We start from the raw sequence: 7636 nt of genomic DNA, 5'->3' as shown, positions 1-7636 counted from the left end.
GAGAGAGCACAAGCAGGGGAAGCAGCAGGCAGAGGGAGAGGGAGAAGCCAGCTCCCTGCAATGCGGGGCTCAATCCCAGGACCCTGGGATCACCACCTGAGCTGAAGGCAGATGCTTAACCAACTGAACCACCCAGGCACCCTGAAAGCATGGACTTTTTATAACTGTGAAGATGGGGTGGTCTTTCCAGGCATGACATAAGAACCAGAGATCTCTACTAAAATATCTGGTTGTCAATTTCTCTGTAATTTCATTAGTTTTTGCTTTATCTATTTCAAGGCCATGTTATTAGGAACATACAGTTCTTGATTTTTATATCTGTGTTGTAGATTATTACTTTTATCATCATCCCTATTTATGTTTTTCACTTTAAATTTTACTTTTTTACATCATTGCTGCACCAACTTTATTTTGGTCAATTTTTATGTGGTAAGTCTTTTTCCTTCTTCATCTCTATTTACATATTGTGATTACTAAAATATTCGGACTGATATCAATCACCTTATATTTTATGATTACCATTCTTTTCCTTCACTTCTTTCTCTCTTGTTTCTGTCTTATGTTGCATTGATGAAATTTTACATGTTCCTGCTTTTGATCCTTTGCTCATGGGAAGCTTTATTCTTTTAACGATAGCCCTTCAGATATTACCATGCACAAGTAATTATACATTTTTTCTAACAGTTACTCAATCTTTTTCACTTTCTGTAGACCACAAAAATAACTGAGGTATACTTTACCCATTGAATACTACTCAGTACTCTCTTCCTCATATTGTTATTGTTGTTTAGAATTTGAGTTTTGTCTTACACCTCAAAGAGTTGTTGTTTTTCTAAGTTTTCTAGTCAATAGATAATTAATTTACCAACATATTTTACGAATTAACAGTAAATACTCACTTTTATTTCTCTTTTTTTTAAGTAAACTCGACAACCAACTGTGGGGCTCAACTCACAACCCCAAGATCAAGAGTCACACGCTTGGGGCACCTGGGTGGCTCAGTCTTTAAGTGTCTGCCTTCGGCTCAGGGCGTGATCCCAGCATTCTAGGATCAAGCCCTACATCGGGCTCCTCCACTGGGAACCTGCTTCTTCCTCTCCCACTCCCCCTGCTTGTGTTCCCTCTCTCACAGGCTGTCTCTCTTTCTGTCAAATAAATAAAATCTTAAAAAAAAAAAGAGTCACATGTTCTACCACTGAGCCAGCCAGGCACCCCATTACTTTTATTTCTTATAGCCCATGATCTCCTGTGGTTTCCATTTTATTTTTTACTTAAGGATGCCTTTAAGAAGTTAGAATCTGGGGGCGCCTGGGTGGCACAGCGGTTAAGCGTCTGCCTTCAGCTCAGGGCGTGATCCCGGCGTGATGGGATCGAGCCCTACATCAGGCTCCTCTGCTATGAGCCTGCTTCTTCCTCTCCCACTCCCCCTGCTTGTGTTCCCTCTCTCGCTGGCTGTCTCTATCTCTGTCAAATAAATAAATAAAATCTTTAAAAAAAAAAAGAAGTTAGAATCTGAAAATAATATTTCTACAACTAAAAGTATTTTTATGTTGTCTTCACTCTTGAAAAAGAGGTAGTTGTTTTCCCCTTAGCACCTTGAAGATATTGCTGTATTGTCTTTGACTTTTGTGTAGCTATGAGAATTATGCTGTCAGTCTACTCATAATTCTGAGTGGGAGCTCCTCTTCGCCCAGCCCTAAGCACTATTTTTAAAGCAAGGTTAAAGTATATAAGGTGAAATGTGTAGATCTTAAATATAGAATTGAATAAATTTGGAGAATGTCTACATTATATAACCATCTTGCTAATGATCTAGGACACCTCTATCACCCTGGATCCAGAAACTTAGTGCATTTTTAGGATTGTTGGTTCATCCTTGGTGTTCTGCAACCTCACTATAATGGGTCAAAACATGGATTTATTTTTATTTATCATCTTTCGTACTAGAAAGCAACCTTTTGACTTGAGGGCATGTGATTTTTCCTTATAATGGAAAATTTTAAGTTCTAATTCCTCCAAATAATTTCTCTGCCATGACCACCATTCTTTTCTTCTATATTTCCTATTGGATGACTGTTGGAGTCATTCAGTCTGTCACTTATATCTCCACTGATTTTTCATTTCAGTGCATGTTTTATACATACGCAATTATTTTCAAGTCTCTATCACTGTTCTACATCAAGGTATGAATTCCTTACTTTTAGCTTCCAATTCACTGATTTTTCTTCCCTAATTTTTTTGACTATATGACTATATTTTTATTTTATTTTCAAGATTTCCAATTAATTCTTTATAATATTTGCCAATTCTTGTTTTATGTGTGCTCATTTCATTACTATTTATTTTTATGGACCTGACTCAAGTTTTTTCACATCTTTTATTAATGAGTGCTTAAACTCACTGAGATACACGTGCTACATGTTCATAGCAACTTTCATAGTTGCCAAATACTAGGAAAAAACTCCAATGTTCCTCAAGAGAATGGCTACACAAAGTGTGGTATATTCATACTATGAAATAGTACACAGCAATAAAAAAGAACAAACTACTGATATCAGCAACAACATGGATGAATCTCAGAATCATTATGTTCAATGAAAGAAGCCAAATACAAAAGAACACATAGTGTATGTTTTCATTTATATGAAGTTTGAAAACAGGCAAAAAGTAATCTATGAGGCTAGAAGTCAGAGTAGTGGCTACCTCTGGTGAGGGTCCAATATGACTGGAAAGGGACCTTGGAGAATCTTCTGGGCTAATGGAAAGGTTTCCTATCTGGAGCTGAGTAGTGATTATATATAGGTGCTTACATACGTAAAAATTCACAGAGCAGTACACTTAAGATGATGCACTATAGGTCAGTAACAGTTCAATAAGAAGGAAGGAAGGAAGGAAGGAAGGAAGGAAGGAAGGAAGGAAGGAAGGAAGGAAAGAGGGAGGGAGGGAGGAGGGAGGGAGGGCAGAGAGAAATAAAGAGGCAACTCCAGGAATGTGTCCTCACTCAGCTCCTGGAGCTGCTAGAAATGGCAGATCCAAGAGTCCATGTCCTAAGTAAGAAGTGAGGTGTTGAAAGAAGGACAAATTTGAAAACAAGAGACTCATAAAGCTATTATAAAACCACTGGACCTCAGAAATACCTCCAGTGATAATGACAGGGTTAAAACAGGGACATCATTTACGAGGTGGCTAGGAAGAAGAAGGAATTTTCATTCATTTTCCCTGTATCACCACCTAAAAGTCATACTCGGTGCTACTGTGTGTTAAAAGGCATTAGCTCTGTGGTAGTAGTGATTTTTAATGCTGCGCGCTATCTGCCAGGGGCAGAAGGAGGTTTCATGAGGTTATTTGCTGCTGCTTCAGAGGCTCAGAGGCAATATGGAGGCATAGCAGTAAGGATTAGGTTCATCCGGGAATGACAGAAATTTCCAAAGGACAGTAGCTTTCTCAGATAGAAATTTATTCTTCTCCGTTACAAAATAAATCCAGAAGCAGATCCAGGAATGGCAGGGCAGCTCCACAAATTCTGAAGTTCTCTGTTCTGCTGTCCCCATAATGACCCTTGTCCTTGTGACCCAAGACTGGCTGGAGGCCAAGTGATCACATTCATGTTCCAGGTTAGCTGGCAAAGTAAGAAACAAAGGATGGGGCTCTGCTCTTAAAGGAAGATCACACAATACTTCTACACTCAACTCATTGGCTGAGACCTAGTCACATGTGTACATCCAGCTGGAAAGTTGGGCAATGTTGTCTTTTAGTGGATCACATGCTTGCTCTAAATAATATCAAGCTTCAGGTATAAAGCAGGAAGGGAAGAAGAGGTTTGTGGTACACAAACAGCAATCTTCTGCAGAAGTAGATACGTATAGTTTATAAAAATTTTCTCCACAATTCATATTTTATCTGTCAATAGAGTTAGTTATATTATAAGAAACTCTTTGTGGCTGTCCATATTTGGGAAAGATGTTCATAATTGTTTTGCGCTTAAATTGAGTCTATAAAGTTAAGCTAGGCAATTGGGTTGATAACAGTATTGATTCAAGAAATCTTAAATCAAAAATCTTCAAGATCAAATGATGCAGAGAAATATTTAATTTTTCAATAAATTTTGAATCATTATACAAAGATTTCACAAAGTGTTTCACAAAGAGCAAGACACCCCACTCACCTCTGGTGAACTCCAATGAGGAAGGCTTAATGTTTATTATTTTCCTGCCATTTGAAAGAAATTTTACCATCTACCTATATCACCTTTCTAAAAAAATTTGTTTAGAGAAAAATGTATATGAGCTGATTAAGAACCAAGGGATGTACTGTATGGTGACTAACATAATATAATAAAAATATTATTAAAGGAAAAAAAAAGAACCAAGGCTACCTCACTTTCATTTACTGGGGGAAGACATGGGATTTGAGGGATTTGGAGTCAGTGAAGTTCAAGATGAGCAAAACTCTTACATCCCTGCACTACTGAAGGCTGACACGGAAATATAACTTTGAGATGGTGGTAATGGCACTGTGGTCATGCCTATTACTCTAATAGAAACTGCTGTTGTTCTCCTCGTGATTTAGGGTTTAATAAAAGCCTACGTCAAGAGATTCTGGTGCTCCCTCTTCCTTCAAGGACAGTCCTGTTAGACCAAACCAGGCTGAGGCTTGGTTGTCATTTACCTTTCCGTAGTGGTTATTTATGATTATGCCTGTCATGCCTGTTCTAAACTCTACTCTCGTTTAAGCAAATTTACTTTCAACTCTCCACTGAGTTCACCAAAGACGAGTAATCCTTGTGCAACTGGCAGGGCTGAAGATTAAGCCACCCTGGGCAATTAAGCAGATCCCAAGGTTCAGCTGGTATGCTGCAGTTTACATTCATTACAGCCGTTTAGCAAGGTTCGACAGCTTACACCCCTGCTTCAAGTGAGGATTTGTATCCCTCATTAGCATTCCCGTTATCAGGCTAGGATGCTGTGGCGTATGCCACTGTCAGGCTGTGTCACAGCATTATGAGATTAGGCCTGCAAACTTCACCCTTCTGCCACTAGCCGAACCCATGAGCACTTGGTCTCTGTGAGCAGCCATGCCAGATTCTGAAGGGAAAGCTGGCGGGGGTGCCAGTAAGGAAGTGTAAACAACCAGGGTTGATTCATATGGTTATGGAATTTGAAATTGGGGATTCCGTTTTATATCCACATTTGTACCCACAATGGGGACAAGTGAACCTAACTTTGAGGATCTCTAATTTGGTGTTTTGTTGTTTTTTTTTTTTAAGATTTTATTTATTTATTTGACACAGAGAGAGAGAGAGCACAAGCAGGGGGAGGGGCAGATGGAGAAGGGAGCCCGACATGGGGCTTGATCCCAGAACCTTGAGATCAAGACCTGAGCTGAAGCCAAAAGCTTAACCGACTGAGCCACCCAGGCACCCCAACTAACTTGGTGCTTTTTAAAAGGGGCCTACAAGTATGGTAGCAACATGGCATATCAGCTAACCGTTGTTGCGTGATGAACATTCTCAAAGTGCCTGCAGCATACAACAATAGGCACTTATTTAGCACACAAATCTGCATGTCTGGGCATCGAACAATCTAGCCCGACCATGGCCAGGATGACTCAGTTCTACTCCCCGTGACTCTGGCCCTCCTCATGGGACTAGGTTAGCCCAGGCATGTCCCTCTCGTGATGGTGGCGGGGGCAAAAGAGCAAGAGTTCAAGGTGCTAGGGGCGCCTGGGTGGCACAGCGGTTAAGCGTCTGCCTTCGGCTCAGGGCATGATCCCAGCGTTGCGGGATCGAGCCCCACATCAGGCTCCTCTACTATGAGCCTGCTTCTTCCTCTCCCACTCCCCCTGCTTGTGTTCCCTCTCTCGCTGGCTGTTTCTATCTCTGTCAAATAAATAAATAAAATCTTTAAAAAAAAAAAGAGTTCAACGTGCTGTCCAGGCTTGTGCTTGAGTCTCATCCACTAACACCCCCCTGGCCACACCCAAGTCAGCTAGCCAGCGTCAGAGTGTGAGGAAGTACACCCTATACTGCAGTGGTACCAGGCAAAGGATGGGACAAAGAGACTTGAAAATATGCCCCCAATTAATGATAAAGAAAGCAAATGAATCAATGAACAATAGGTCCCGCGTTTAAAAAAAAAATGACTAGAAGACTGCCAGCTATATTGAGGCCCGAGAGCATCATGAAATAGTACAGCTGGGACTGAATTTTGGGTCATCTAGATCAGTGGCCCTTAGTTTTCCTGAGGTGTGGATTCCTCTGACACATGTGCATCAATATACGTTTTAGAAGCATTCTGTGGACTCTCTGGAAGCCATCTGTGAGGCCCTCGAAATCTACAAGCCCAGGTTAAAATTGCATTTTAAGGCAACCTTCTCATTATGACAGGTGGGGAAACTGAATTACATTATGATTGCTTTATGCTTCATAGAGCTCTTTCAGCTGGTCTAAGATTTAGGCATTTGGTTGAATTTGGTATTGAATTGAATACAAACCAGAGTACACCGTCCACTGCTTTAAAACCTCCTGGGGTACTCCTCACACAGTATAAATCCCTATTCCTTCCAAGAACTGATCCCTGCCCACAAGCACAACCTTGTTTCCTCCTACCTTCCCTCTTGCATCCAGACACACAGGCTTTCGTACTTTCTCTTGCACTTGACAAGTTTGGGGCCTCACAGTTGCTGTTCCCATTGCCAGCAATGTTCTCTTCCTGTATATTCACACTACTCTTTCCCTTGCTTCATTTCAAATTCTGTACCAATAGAGGTCTTCTCTGAACACCCCATTTGAAGTGCCACCTTTCGATCACTTTTGCTTTACTTATCATCTTGCTCACTTGTGGTTTCTCTCTCCCTCTGGTGGGGTAAAACTACCTGAGAGCAGGGACTTTTTCTTCTTCCCAGCCTCTAGCACCACGCCTGAAAGAGCAGCACTCAAGTAGTTATTAAATGAGTAAACTGACATGTTTACTCTATAAGGCATACATCCAAAGAGAAACCCAAAAAAGAAAATATATCTGAGTACATTCCACAACCAAATTATAAGGCCACTATTTTTTTAAAGATTTTATTTATTTATTTGACAGAAAGAGAGGCAGAGAGAGAGGGAACACAAGCAAGGGAAGTGGGAAAGGGAGAAGCAGGCTTCCCACTGAGCAGGGAGCCTGATGCAGGGCTCAATCCCAGAACGCTGGGATCATGACCTGAGCCGAAGGCAGCCGCTTAATGACTGAGCCACCCAGGCGCCCAAGACTGCTATTTTATACAGCTCAGTTTTGTAGAGAAGGTGGAGCCCTTCTACTAGTCCTCTGGATGAGCTTCATTTAAGAATCTTAGTATTTAAAACCAAAGTAGATAATGACAATTCATCAAATCATACTATTGACCATAGCTAACTAGTCCTATAGGGATTTTTTAGGGTTTTTTATTATTTAGTAATAGATTCATTGGTACAAATGGGAACGTTGTCCGAATAAAGCTTCAGACTGAGGATTTGTAATTGCCCATTAGCCGGCACGGTGGCTCCTGCATAGGTGGGTGCTATAAAGGCTCAGTTTCTTGCTGTGTGGCTTTCTTCTGTATTACCAATCTGAATCTGAATTTGGAGCATCTTACAAAACACCAAATAGAGACAGTG

This window comes from Ursus americanus, chromosome 22, assembly GCF_024610735.1.
Source record: "Ursus americanus isolate L20-20 chromosome 22, mUrsAme1.1.p, whole genome shotgun sequence".
Classification (NCBI taxonomy): Eukaryota; Metazoa; Chordata; class Mammalia; order Carnivora; family Ursidae; genus Ursus; species Ursus americanus.
The sequence above is the reverse complement of the archived record's forward strand: the minus strand, read 5'-3'. Positions refer to the sequence as shown.